The sequence below is a fragment of the Trachypithecus francoisi genome, unplaced genomic scaffold (genome assembly GCF_009764315.1).
Source record: "Trachypithecus francoisi isolate TF-2019V2 unplaced genomic scaffold, Tfra_2.0 Lachesis_group0, whole genome shotgun sequence".
NCBI lineage: Eukaryota > Metazoa > Chordata > Mammalia > Primates > Cercopithecidae > Trachypithecus > Trachypithecus francoisi.
In genome coordinates, this window is record NW_022681453.1 from 176,311,021 (window position 1) to 176,326,308 (window position 15,288).

Genomic DNA, 15,288 nt, shown 5'->3' on the forward strand with positions numbered 1-15,288 from the left:
TAGTATTTTCCATAAATGAAATCATGTATTACATAGTCTTATTTGTCTACTTTCTTTTACTTAGCTTCATTATTTTGAGATTCATCCATGTTGTTTCTTGTATCATAGTTTATTCATTTTTATTACCAAGTGGTATTTCATTCCATTGATATATCTCAATTTGTCTATCCAGTCACAGGTTAATGGATACTTGGGTCTTCTCAGTTTGAAGTTATTACAAATAAAACTTTTATGAATATATTTGTAGAAGTTTTTTTTTGTTGCTGTTTGTTTGTTTTCTTTGAGACAGAGTCTCCACTCTGTCACCCAGGCTGGAGTGCAATGACACGATCTTGGCTCTCTGCAACCTCCACCTCCCGGGTTCCAGTGATTCTTTCGCCTCAGCCTCCCGTAGCTGTGATTACAGGCACCTGCCATCATGCCTGGCTAATTTTTGTATTTTTAGGAGAGATGGGGTTTCACCATGTTGGCCAGGCTAGTCTTGAACTCCTGACCTCAGGTGATCCTCCCACCTCAGCCTCCCAAAGCGCTGGGATTACAGGCCTGAGCCTGGCCAGAAGTGTTTTTATAGACATATATTTTTGTTCTTTTGGGTAAATACCTAAGAGTAGAATATGTGGGTCGTGGTCAGTATTTATTTATCACTTTAAGAAATTGCCAAACTGTTTTCCAAAGATATTGTACTATTTTACATACCCTCCAGCAGTGTATGACAGTTCCAGTTCCTCCATATCCTTGCTCCAATACTTGGTATTGCCAGTCTTTAAAAATTGTAGACATTCTAAAATTAGGTATGTACTAGTGTCTCTTGTATCATTCAGTGGTTCTAATTTGGATTTCCCAGATTATCAGTGATGCTGAACATCTTTTCATGTGCTTGTCATCCTCCATATGTCTTCTTTGGAAGGTGTCTTTTTAAATCTTTTACTCATTTTTTATTGTGTTGTTTGTTTTCTTGAGTTTTGAGTGCTCTTTATATATTCTGGATTCAAGTCCGTTATCAGATACGTGATTTGCAAATATTTTTTCACATTCTGTGACTTGTCTTTTTAATGTCTTACCAATGTTTTTTAAAAAACATAAGCTCTTACTGTTGATAAAGTCCCATTTATCAATATTTTATCTTTATGGATAGTGCATGTGGTGTTAGAACTTAAAGAGCAGTGGCTCACTGAAAGTCACAAAGCTTTTCTCCTGTTTTCCTCTATAAGTTTTATAGTGTTAACTTTTACATTTAAGACTATAACCATTAAGTTAGTTCATTCTAAACTGATATATATATATATATGATGTGAGGTATGAATGGTATAAACACACACATATATATATATATATGATGTGAGATATGAATGGCATTTGAATATCCAGTTGTTCCAGCACCATTTGTTAAAAAGACTACCCTTTCTCCAGTGAATTGCTTTTGTATCATTTTGAAAATCAGTTGTGATGGTCTCCATCTAGACAGTATTCAGTTCCATTGCTTTATCTTAATGCTAGTTGCATACTATCTTGATTTCTGTAGTTTATAATAATTCCTAAAGACAATGTAAGTTCCCTAACGTTCTTCTTCTTCTTCTTTTTTTTTTTTCCAGTTTTTTGGCTATTCTAGGTTTTTTCCATTTCCAGAAAAATTTTAGAAACAGCTTAGCAATTTCTTTTTTGGGGGGATGGGGTTTTGCTCTGTCACCCAGGCTGGAGTGCAGTGGTGTAAATATGGCTTACTGTAGCCTCACGTCCTGGGCTCAAGTGATCCTCCCACCTCAGCCTTCCGAGTATCTGGGAACACAGGGGTGTGCCACTGTGTCCAGCTAATTTTTAAAATTTACTGTAGAGACAGGGTTTCACTGTGTTGCTCAGGCTAGTGTCAAATTTCTGGGCCCAAGCAAAATTTTCATCTTGGCCTCTCAAAGTGCTGGGATTACAGCCACTGTTTAAAATTATAGTTTTAAAATTTCTTTACAAAAAAATAAAAATAAAAATAAAAATAAAAGCCTTAATGAATTTATACATCAATTTGGGGAGAATTTATTTTCTAACAATATAGAGCCTTCTGACATGAACACAGTGAATCTCCCTATTTATTTAGGTCTTCTCTAATCTCTCTAAGTAGTGTTTTGTAGTTTTCAGGGCATAGGTCTTGCACATAATTTGTCAGGTCTGTAGCTAAGCATTTCTTATTTTTGATGTAATTAAATAGTATTTTTATTTCAATTTCTGATTATTTGTTGCTAGTATATAAAAAATACAATTGACTTTTGTATATGAATCTTGCAGTCTACAACTCTACTAAAAGTTATTAGTAATGGCCTTTTTATTGGATTTTCTCCATAGATGATCATGTTATATTCAAAAGCAGTCCATTTTACTTCAGTCTTCCCAATCTAAGAGCCTTTTATGTCTGTCTCTTGCCTCATTGGCCAAGCTAGAACCTCCAGTATAATGGTGAGTAGAAATAGAGTCATCTTATTCCTGATTTTAGGGGGAAAGCATTGTATCTTTTGCCATTAAATATGATGTTAATTCTAGGTTTTTCAAAGACACATTTTATCAGGTTGAGGGAATTCTTTGCAATTTCAAGTTTGGTGAGAGTTTTTGCCAGGCATGAATGTTGGATTTTCTCTAATACCTTTTCTTTTTTTTATTTACACAAACAAAATGTATTTTGTTTAAAAATATAATTTACATATATATACACTCACACAGGGGAAATAACAAAATGTTAATACTAGCTAATTTCTAGATTTGGCATATTAAGTCAGAGGGGTATTGATGAATAGATGTAGTTTATTAAATTTTTTCCTGTATTTCCTAAATTTTCTATAAGTAACTTGTACTATCTTTTTTTTTTTTTTTTGAGATGAAGTCTTGCTTTGTCACCCAGGCGGGAGTACAATGGCCTGATCTCAGCTCACTACAACCTCCGCCTCTCAGATTCAAGCTATTCTCCTGCCTCAGCTTCCCGAGTAGCTCGGATTAAAGGTTCCTGCCATCACACACGGCTAATTTTTGTATTGTTAGTAGAGATGGGGTTTCACTATGTTGGCCAGCCTGGTCTTGAACTCCTGACCTCAAGTGATCTGTCCACCTCAGACTTCCAAAGTGCTGGGATTACAGGCGTGAGCTGCCGCGCCTAGCCTGTAGTATCTTTATAATAGGAATAAAAATGTTATTTTAAAAAATATCCCATATACTTTCAAAGTAGAATAAATTCAAAATATTTACACTTACTCATTTTCATCTTCACTGTCAAAAGAAAGGAGGCTACTGTTTTCTATTTGTTTTTGTGAGTTCTTTTTGACTGAGTCCTGATTTATTTCATCTTAATTTGTCTTCTTCTTTTTTGAGCTTGCTGTTAAACCTTCTGAGGGATGCTTGACTGGTGCTTCACTGGTTTTTGATATATGATCCTTCCCACAGCTGGAGCTGGTTCTTCATCTGCTTGGGCAGCCTTTATTTCTGCTTAAATTTTCATGACTTCTTCAACTGACAGGTCTCCCTTTTTCAAAACCACCACTTGAGGCTGTTCATCTTTGTCACTGTGATCCTCATTTTCATCTGGGAGATGAGGCTGGATTCTCTCGGTCTCTACGGTGGGCTCCTCCCTACAGCCAACCCACTCCTTGAAGTGAGCCAGGAATGCTGGCCCAGCTGGCCGCTCATCTTGTCCGATACTTTTTCTGCATCTATGTAGACAATAATAGTTATTCATTTTTAGTCTATTAACATGGTGAATGACATTGATTAATTTTTGAATATTACATCAAATAATAATCTCTATTGTTTGTTGCTAGTAACTTAGGATTATTATGATCTTTTGATAAATGTATCCCATTATCATTATTAAATGACCCATTTTATTTTTTAAAATCTACTTCAATAGTAACATAGCCACTCTAGCTTTCTTTTAATTAGTGTTAGCATGTTATATCTTTTTGCCTTTTAAATTTTAACCTGTGTGTGTCCGTTTGTTTATTTATTTATTTTGAGACAGAGTCTCACTTTGTCGCCCAGGCTGAAGTACAGCGGTGAGATCTCGGCTAACTGCAACCTCCGCCTTTCAGATTCAAGCGATTCTTGTGCCTCACCATTCTGAGTAGCTGGGACTACAGGTGTGTGCCACCACACCTGGCTAATTTTTGTGGGTTTAGTAGAGATGGGGTTTCACCATCTTGGCCAGGCTAGTCTTGAACTCCCTGCCTCAAGAGATCCACCTGCCTTGGCCCCCAAACTGCTGGGATTATAGGTGTGAGCCACCATGCCAGGTCCATGTCTTTATATTTAAAGTGGATTTCTGAAGTGGGAGGATTGCTTGAGGCCAGGAATTCAAGAACAGCCTGGGCAACATAGTGAGACCCTGTCTCTACAAAAAAATTAAAAAATTGGCCGGGTTCAGTGGTTCATGCCTGTAATCCCAGCACTTTGGGAGGCTGAGGCAGGTGAATCACCTGAGGTCAAGAGTTTGAGACCAGTCTGGCCAACATGGTGAAACCCCATCTCTACTAAAAATACAAAAGTTAGCCAGGTGTAGTGGCAGGCGCCTGTAATCCCAGCTATTCAAGAGGCTGAGGCAGGAGAATCGCTTGAACCTAGGGGAAGGAGGTTGCAGTGAGCTGAGCACGCCGTTGCACTTTAGCCTGGACGACAAGAGCAAAACTCTGTCTCCAAAAAAAAAAAAAAAAAAAAAAAAAAAGAAAATTAGCTGGGCATAGTGGTACTTTGTTGGTTTATTAGCTATAATTCTTTGTTGTGTTATTTTAGTGGTTGCTTTAGGGTTTGTAGTAAACATATTTCTCCTATGCTGGATGCTTCCTGCCCTTGAACATCTGACTCCAAGTTCTTCAGCTTTTGGACTCTTTGACTTATACCAGTAGTTTGCCAGGGCTCTCGGGCCTTTGGTCACAGATTGAAGGCTGCACTGTCGGCTTCCCTACTTTTGAGGTTTTGGGACTCAAACTGGCTTCATTGCTCCTCAGCTTGCAGACAGCCTATTGTGAAACTTCACCTTGTGATCATGTGAGTCAATACTCCTTAATAAACTCCCTTTCATACATACATCTATCCTATTAGTTCTGTTTCTAGAGAACCTTGACTAATACAGTTGGGTTTAAATCTACCACAGTTATTATTTGTTTTCTGTTTCTTATTCATTTCCTTTTTCTTCTTTTTGTGCCTACTTTAGATTAATCGAATATGTTTTATGATTCTTTAACTTATCACAGTTTGCCTTCAAGTGATATTATATTATACCACTTGATGCATAGGGTAATAACTCAATATGCTTCTGTTTCTCCCCTCCTAGCATCTGTGCTATAGTTATCATATATTTTACTTCCATGTATGTTATAAACACCACATAATTGGATGAGGGCTGCTAGAAAAAAAAATAAATAAATAAAGCTAACAAAAGCTTTTTTAGAAGAAAAAAACCTAGAATATCTTATTATTTTTGCTTCAAACAGTCAATTTTCTTTTAAACAGATTTTAAAAATAAGAAAATAAGTATTTTATATTTACCCATGTAGTTAACATTTTTAGTGCCCTACATTTTTTAAAGTAGATTCAAATTTCCATCTGGTATCGTTTTCCTTCTGCCTGAAGCATTTCTCTTAACATTTTTTTCTTTTTTTTTTTGTAGCTTACGTCTGCTGATGATGAATTCTTTTAGCTTTTGTATGTCTGAGAAAGTAATTTTACCTTTGTTTTTTAAATATGCTTTCTTTAGGTATAAAAATCTAGGCTGACGGTTTTACTTATTCTTTCAGTACTTTAAAGATGTTCCAAAGTTATCCAGCTTACTTATTTTTCGTTATCGTTTTTATTAGGTTGGTGCAAACACAATTTCGGTGTTTTCATTAAAAGTAATTGCAAACACCAAAATTATGTTTGCACCAACTTAATCTAATATGTTTGTTCCTTTGCCCATAATGTGTTCTTGTGCCCCTGACTGTTTTGGTGTCTTCTCTATCACTGGTTTTAAACAATTTGATTGAGATAAGCCTTGGTGTAGTTTTCTTTGTATTTTTTAATTGAACTCTTTAGATTGGTGGATTATATTTTTTACCACATTTGAAATTTTTGACCATTATTTTTTCAAATATCTTGTCTGTACCCTTCTCTCTTTCCTTTCTTTGATGCACTCCAATTACAGGCATGTTAGTCTGCTTGAAATTATCCCACAGCTCACTAAAGCTGCTTATTTTTTTCTAGCTTTTTGTTTTTGTGTGTTTTATTTTATATCCTTTCAATTTCTATACCTCCAGGTTACTAATCTTCTCTTCTGCAATGTATAATATGCCACTGATCGCACCAAGTGTTTTTCAGTTTCAAACATTTGTAGTTTTTATCTCTAGAAGTTTAATTTGGTTCTTTTAAAAATATCATCCATGTCTCTACTTACCATTCTCAACCTTTTTTCTAGCTTTTTGAACACATGAAATATAGTTATAATAACTATTTAACATCATTGTCTACTAATTCTATCATCTGCCACTTTGAGTTGGTTTAGATTGATTTTTTTTTTTTACCTTATTGTTGGTCGTATTTTCCTGCTTTTTTGAATGTCTGGCCATTTTTGATTGGCTACTATACATTTAAAATTTTTGCTTGTTCTGTGCTGGTTGTTATTTTTATTACTATACGTATAACTTGAGCTTTCTTCATGGATATAGTTAAGTTTCAGTTATTGTTAATAAGCCTAGTTAGATAAAACCAGAGCAGCGTTTAGTCCAGTACTACTTCAGCTCACTACTGAAGCAAGACCCTTCTGAGTTCTTTTCCTGATACCTCATGAATTATGAAGTTTTCCACTTTGGTGAGTGGGAAAGGGGACAATCCTCAGTCAGTGTAAATACTGGTATTAATTCCTCTCATCCAGTAGTTCTCAGCTGGGATAATTTTGCCCCATAGAGGGCATTTGACAATGTGTGGAGACACTTTTGGTTGCTACAACTGCTGGCATCTAGTTGGTAGAAATCAGGATGTTGCTAAATATCCTACAATGCAGCTCCCACAATATAGAATTTTTTGTCTCCAAATGTCAATAGTGCTGAGGTTGAGAAATCCTGCCTAATCCTGTGGGCTTGGGGTATTTTCTTCACATGTGTGTGCCGATCAACACTCAGGTGGAGTTGAGGAAGACCCTATTCAGTTCTCCAGATTTTTCTTTCTGTGCTGGTCTCTCCTCTCTGGAACTCTGCTCCAAAAACTCTAGCCATCTTGGCCTCCTCACCCTTACAGTTTTGTCTCCTCAAATCAAGAAGACTGCTGGGCTTTGTCCAGGCCCCCATTCCCACTCTAAGCTGAGGCCTGGAAACTCTCCAGGCAGTAAGTTGAAGAAATATTAGGGCTTTCCTCATTCATTTCTCTTCTTTAATAGATTACTATTTTACATTGCCATATATATATATATATATATCTGATTTTTAGTTTAGTTTTTTTTTCAAGCAGAAAGTTAATTCATATCCCTGTTACTCCATCTGGTATTAGAGCAAAAATCTGTGTTGACAATTTTTTGTTTGTTTGTTTTTGAGACGGAGGAGTCTCACTCTGTCACCCAGGCTGGAGTGCAGTGGCACGATCTCGGCTCAATGCAGCCTCCGTCTCCCAGGTTCAAGTGATGCTCCTGCCTCAGCCTCCCAAGTAGCTGGGATTACAGGTGCCTGCCACTGCCCCTGGGTAATTTTTGTATTTTTAGTAGGGACGAGGTTTCACCATGTTGCCAGGCTGGTCTCAAACTCCCAACTTCAGGTGATCTGCCTGCCTTGGCCTCCCAAAGTGCTGGGATTACAGGCATGAGCCAGCGCGCCGGGCCATGCTTTTGACATTTTCGAAATTCAATTAAAATCATAGCATTGCTCTAGATCAGGGGTCAAAAGCTTTCCATAGCTAAATCTTCCTCACAGGAGTATTTTGATTATTTAATTTTTTCAAGTAGGTTGCCAAAACTGAAAAGTAGGGGGATTTTCACATAAAAAACCAAAATTTTCAGCTATTCTTGAAACATCCTCTTGGGGAATCTCAAAACAACTTGCAAGTACTTAAGTGGGTAATCTTTAGCAATCCAGACATTGGAGGGTGATAGGTGGGCTGGATTTCTTCTTCATTGCCCCCAAACTTCACCCTTCATTCTTTTCTATCATTCCCTGTACCATCCTGCCTCCTCCATACAGGAGGTTGACCTCTATGACTATATCAAGAGATTGTTTAGCCCTTTGGATTCTCACTGGGTTCAGCCAAACAGGAGCACTGGCAGGGGATTTGAGGGTGGGAGGAGAGAGTCTGGCCTCCTTCTTGATAGTTTACTAAAGGTTGGTCAAGTTCTTCCTAAAGCTGCAGCCTTTGTCAAATGGTCTTATCCACTCTACTCTCTCTTTGGATCTGGCAGCCTTGCCTACATACAAGGAAGCTGGCAAACATAGAGAAACCAAATACCTAGTGGACCTTATTGCCAGCCTAAGAATGTAACTCATATATGTATATATTTTTTTCCAAAACTCTGATGGGAAACAGGGCATTGCAAGCTTGGAAATGCTTGCTTGTCCTTTTCCAGTGAGTTTGTTTTTGTTGAGAGGGAAAGAGGAATGGGAGAGAGTTATTTTGAGACATGTATCTCCAGATTAAGATTATTCGTATTTCTAGAGACTCTCTTCTATTTAAATTCTGTTTTTCAGATATGTGTTTCATCAATATCATTAGGATCATCTTCCATTGTCTAGTCAATTCACAGATTCTGTTTTGACAGCTCTGAACAGAAGAGTCCCTAATGGAAATATTAGGTACCATCTTAACCATTTTTTCCCAGTTGTCTTCTGCACTCTGTAATCTCAGCTTACTGTTATTAGCTCTGGGGAACAAATACACACTCCCACATACAAGCATATATACACATTTTTGCACACTAATTCAACCCATGCTTCTCTGTGCTCGTCTATAACAGCTATGTGGTCTGTGTCTGTGGTCTTCTAAATATTTAGTGATGAGCACAGACTATTGGTTAATTTTATCAACAATCGCCTTTTTAGCAGAGGAACTTGAATCCTGAAAGAAGTAAAATGCCAAAGATCATTCTTGGGTTTTAGATCTGTAAGATAAAGACAAAACTTTCCTGCCAAGATTAAGAAAACTAGCAAATATGTAGGGTGAAGAATATATATTCCGTGGATTCACTACCCCAAAGCTATATAGGCCAAAGTGTGCAATGAAGAAGGCATCACTCCAGGATAAGCTTAAGAAAAGGCTGAGTGTGGTGGCTCATGCCTATAATTTCAGTGCTTTGGGAGGCTAAAGTGGGAGGCTGAAGTGGAAGGATTTTGAGCCCTGAATTGCAAGATTAGCCTGGGCAACATAGTGAGAACCTATCTCTACAATTTTTTTTTTTTTAATTAGCCAGGCATAGTGAGTGGTGTGCACCTGTAGTTCTAGCTACTCGAGAGGCTGTGGTAGAAGGATTGCTTGAGCCTACAATTTTGAGGCTGCAGTAAGCTATGATTGCACCTGAAACATGGTCAAAAAAAAAAAAAAAAAAAAGAAAGAAAGAAAGAAAGAAAGAAAATAAAAGAAGAGGAAGAAGAAAAAGAAGAAAAATTAATCATGGATACATTCAGATTTCAAATATTGTTCATCCTCTGAAAAACATAAACAATAATAAAAACTATGCTTTCAAATTTAATGTTTTCATGACTAAACATATTTCCCAAGCCTCTGAAATATTGTATGTCCAAAGTATAAGGTCTAACTCATGATACACTGCCAAATCAGTGAGTTCCTCAAGGAGCTTGGCAAACCACAAAACCATAGTGATACTTGGTTCTTGCCTCTGTATAGTGGGGTTTATAGAACTAGAGCAGTCTCTGAGGTGCCTCCCAGCTCTCCAATTCAGTGACTCAAGGAATGATAACTGATTTAGGGATTTAGGAAGAAGTTCTAGTCAAGAGAAGGCTATATACTTATGACATTAATATTGAGTCATTTCAAGAAGAAATGGTGGCAATCTAAGACCATTTCAGGAAACATTCTGATTGCCTGAAGGTTTGTGGAATAGTCTACAATTTAGTGTCTGGGACGAGGAAGGGAACAAGATGGTGGCAACAGTATCTACATGTTCAAATCTATCCTTGTTATTCTTTGAATTTCCGTGATGGTCTCTCTCAGTAACCAACTCCATTCTGGTTCTAGAAGTTCTAGGCTGTGAATTGTGGATAGTAACTTGGACTTTCCCTACACTTTTCTCTCCCTCAGATTCCTCCCTCAATCCTTTCCAAACGAAGTGTAAGAAACCACTTCTCTTGTCATAAATGAAATCACTCCCCTCCCCGCTTAACAACCAAATTATTATTATTATTATTATTATTTTTTAGTAGAGACGGGGTTTCACCGTGTTAGCCAGGATGGTCTCGATCTCCTGACCTCGTGATCCGCCCGTCTCGGCCTCCCAAAGTGCTGGGATTACAGGCTTGAGCCACCGCGCCCGGCCATAGTCTTTTTTTTTTTAGCACTTATGATTTCCATATGATGCTCCTTCTTATGAGTTATTGAAATATATTTTTAATATTGATAATTTGCTCTGGGAGTAGAAAAGCAGATGGAAACCTACTTTATCACTTTGTTATGCATTGGTTTAATGTGATTTCTTAGCAATTTGGGCATATTAGACTGTTTTAATAAATATGTTTCATCCACTAAGTCTTACCAATTTATGCATTTTTTCTATTTTACACCTAGGTTTCTGTGTCCCATGTTCCCCAGAAGGCCTCTCTGATTTTCTGTGATGATATATAAAGAGCAAAGATCTTGGCTTTTTGGCTTACTCTGTTTAATGTCACATTCAAAGTGTCATTGAGTAAAATTTTCTCATGTATATGTAATTGATAATAATGGCCGTACTGGAATTTACCTCCTTTGCCAACCCCTTAATGAAATAATGGGTCTAGCTGAGAGTCATCAGTGTACAATGACATGCCCCCAAAAGAGACAACTCAACATGATGAGCCTCCTCATGGAATGTTACCACCTATAAAATATTATTACTAAAAAAAGTGGAATCTGGATCAGATCAACAAAACGCCACTTTGTTGGAAAAACAAGAATCAGAGGACTATGTTAACACCACAGAACTGCAATCAGCAAAACCACAACCTGGAAAACTAGACAGAACAAATGCCCCAATGTCTTCAATAAATTGCAAGGAAAAATAAAAGAAAAGTTGAGAGGGGAGAGTTCTAGATAAGAGAATTAAGTGATACATCAATCACATGTGTGGGACCTGTTTGGATCCTGATGAAAACAAACAACTGTAAGGAACAAGTAAACAAAAAGAAAAACAAAAACAACTTTATGAGACAACCAGAAAAACATACCTGAATATTTCCTGATATTCAGAAATGATTGTTGATTTTGTAGGTGAGATAATAACATGACAGTTTTATATATATAATATATAAATAAAAATATAAAAATATATTTATATATAAATATATAATATATAAAATATATATTTATATATAAATATATAATAAATGTATAAATATAAATTATATGTATATATATGAGATATCTTTTTTTTTTGGCAGAACCGTTCAGGACCTGACAAAACGGCTTTAAGAGTGGAGGAACCCTCTTCGGCTGGGAAGATCCTTACTCTCCATGGCCACCAGATGGCGAAGGCTGCCCGCGGCCCAGAAAAGAGACGAGCCTGCAGCCCCGCGCGGAAACTGCTGCGGTACCTGGTGGCCAAGGGCAAGGCGTGGGGTCCTCCTCCACGCCAACTGTGTGGGGGAGACCTGGGTAGAACTCAAAGTTACAAAAGTCACTGTGCAAGCCCTGCTGTGCATAAATGCATAAATTGGTAAGACTTAGTGGATGAAACAAATATAGGTTCGGCGGCGGTCAGAGATCCATGTGACGCGGGGGCACTTTAGGGACCATTGCTGAGGGCCTGGTTAGCATTTGGGCAGCTGAATCCTTCCCTTGGCGAACTCCATACGTGCCCTCGGCGACACACGGAGGACTCCCAGGGTTGAAGAAGTGGGTGGATGTGTGTGTGCGCGCTCGGCCACGTCGTGTTTTCTTTTTCATTTAAGCCGTAATAAGGAGAAATTCGATGACCAGTAAGGCCAGAATCCTATCGTCTTGTTGGGGATGAGGGGGAAGGAAAAAAAAAAGGTGCCTGTAACTTCAGGCTGTCTAAGAATCGCTTAGCTCCTGCGCCCGGAAGAAAATCCAGCGCCGGTAGGGTTCGGGCGCGCGGGAAGCCCTGAGAACCCCAGATGTGTGCGCTGAGCCGAGGCCTCTGGAAGCGGCAGGAGGGAATCTGACCTCCGACATTCTTTTCAAGACACGCGCCGGTGGACCGGATCCTGGGATTGGCTTACTCCCGGGCTGGACCTTCGGGGTTCGCATATTTGAAAGTGTAAACTTGAGGAGTAACGGTGGAGTGATGCGTATTTTATAGAATGGGACTCAATCGTGCTCAGCAACAGAGTTTTCCAAATTCCCTTTTAAAGACAGCCTTCCAGAGCTTTCGAAATCTCCGCGGGATGAAAGCTAAACTTTTGGAGTCGCTGTGTAGTCGGGTAGAAGACACCGAGGCGCGAGCCGGAAAGAGGAGCGACACAGTGTCCAGGCGAATGGGAAAGGAAATATTTTAATTTTTGTTCCTACTAGTAGCTGAATGTCGATCAAAACCAAAGGGCATGCGGGAACGTTTTTATTCCAGAGCGTTTCGATGACACCCGCAGAGATTTAAAAAATTACATTCCTCCCCCTCCGCAGGTTTAATTCGGAAAGAAGAGAATGCAGAGAGGGAAGACCGTGAGTCTGCTTTCACCTAGGTTTAAAGCGAATCAAAGACGGCTGTAAAAAGGGAAACCGGGACCAAAAACAGATTTGCAGCCTCGAAATTCTCCATTGAGGGTTTGGAAGATACGTTGCTGCAGACTTGAAACCGGCTCCAAATCCGGGCCCAAACATGGGCTGAAAATATGGCGCGCTAATCTGCAGCTTCCCCTCCTCCCAAGTTCTTTCTGACTCTTCCCGCCTTTCCCAGTTTCCCTTCCAGACGTCTGCGGCTCCCCGCTCCACCCCCAGGATAGCTGCTCTACATCCCAACAATTCCCAGCTTCTACACCCAGGAGGGGGAATTCTGGAACCACCCAGAGCGAACTCGTGCCGGGGCGGGCTGGGGACCGGAGGAAGGTCCTGCTCCGAATTCTCCCTGGAGCAGAAAAGAATTCCAGAGGCTACATGTGGGCTGCTTTTCCCCCTTCTTCCTTTTTTCCCTCGCAAACCAACAACCAAAAAGTGGCGATGGAAAGAACACCAGTGGAAGATGGCAAATAACAATATTTCCAACTCCGAGTCAGGTCCTCTTTGCTCTGCTTTTTCCTGTTTCTTTGCAATTTATTGATTTCATTGTGGTTTTTTGTTTGTTTGGTACAAGAACGGAGATGTGAACCAAGATGAGCCAGCAAACCCCCAAGCCAGTATCTCCTCCCAGCGCAAGAACACCGCCTGCACCGGTGCATAAGCGGGGACCCTGGCGGAGAATGTAAACAAACCGGGCGCCGAGCCCTTGATCTTTATTTAAATAGAGGCTTGTTTATCGGTGTCATCCTAGGAGGATTAATTAGATACATCTCTTCACAATTTGGTGTCTGACACTCCATCTTAGGAATGCCTTATCACAAGGTGTTAATTGGGGCCACTCAGCCACTTACGTTTCTATTAAACACTGTGAGGGACTTTTCACAAGTACCAGGTTCTTTTTACTGTACGGTGCAAAAATATACAGAACCCGAAATAGACTAGGGCTAGAATCTGCTTTATGCCGGCAGTGATTAGCACTTTGGGGCTTTCTAGAGGGCAGAAATAGGAGAGCACTGTTTTTGAAATTCCATCGCATCTCCCAATATTCGGTGGCTGGATGCAGATGTAAGGGAGCTGTTGGGGGTGGAGGGAAGGCGCTGACCAGGTTAGGGGGGCTATGAGTCTCCTTTCCAGAATCTAAATCTGTCATCCACAATACATATATATTAAAAAGCACATCTTCAACGCTTTTGTCCCCGGCTCCCCGGTAAAGCTCGGGGCGCCTTTGCCAAAGTGTTTTGAGCAGGCCGTTCGGAAACGCGGAGCAGGAGTTGGAGCCCCCAAGGTCACGGGTGGCACGGGAAGAACTCGGGCCCCAGAGGGATGGAGGGGAAGGGAGACAGGACAATCGAGGTACAAGGCCCTGGCGGTCTTAATTGGGCGCAGAAGGGGAGGAGGTCCCGGCTGATTGCTCGCCTCCCAGCAGCTAATCCTCTTAGCAGCTGCATTTCCGCGCTACGCAGTTAGCAGAATGACCCTCCCAGCCAGACCTTTACCCCGGGAGGGTCCAGGAAGGGGTGGAAGTTTTGCAATCTGGGCCTGAAGCCGTCTGCAGATAAGCCTGGCGGGACGTCTGGCGTGGGGTGGGGGACAAAGGAGACCCTCCACCCCACTCCTTGGTTTGACTCTTTGGACCGCCCAGAGTTCAGTCAGGGGATGGGCTGTCCTTCGTCTTCCCATGGAGCGTGTGCCAAATAAACGGAACTAAGCGTAAGGTGAACTGCTCCAAGGTCACTGTTTGCAGAGCGGCAGTGCGCGGAACAATTGGAATCCTCCTTTGTAAGTGCCACGCCCGTCCCTAGCCTGCGCCTCAGTCCGAGTCCGGGCGGAGTTTGACTGCAGCTACCCAGGCCGGCAGCCAGCGGCGGCGGGTGCGCAGTGTCTGGGTTCAGAAGAAAGCCGCAGGTGGGCGCAGAGCTGTGTGCAGCCCCCCGCACCGCCGCGCCCCACGGGCCCGGAACTGGTGGGCGCTCAAAGGATCACGGCGGTTCCCAGGGAGCCTACGTGGGCCTAAGGATGGGTGGCCCCAAGTAAGCCTAGAAAAAAGCCCAGAGAACTAAGTGGCCAGGTGCCCTGACAGAGCCTGGTCTCCAAGAACCAGGAGCGGAGGTTTTCGAGGCTTGGTTAAGTCTGCTGTGGGCAATTAGCAGCAATACTCCCTCCCCCGCTCCTCTGCCCCCCACAACACCCATTGTCCAGACTTCCCAGTGGGGTGAGGAAATAGCCCCATTCCATTTCAAGGAAAAAAGAAGATAAACAAAACATCCCCACCCCCGCATGACTACAGTATCCAGTTAGAGATTCTAGAGCCTTCCGTGGAGGTAGGGGATGGGTGAGGCCGTGTTAAAGCTGAAAACGATGGAGGAAGCAAAATGAGATCTTTAACACAAAGATGAAAACCCCAACAGTACAGAAGACAGAGCTATG

The 15,288-nt window shown here is 40.8% G+C and overlaps 1 pseudogene; it reads right to left on the bottom strand.

Moving 5' to 3' along the window:
- Positions 1-3,139: 3,139 nt before the first annotated feature.
- Positions 3,140-3,780, bottom strand: LOC117077807 (annotated as a pseudogene).
- Positions 3,781-15,288: the final 11,508 nt, after the last annotated feature.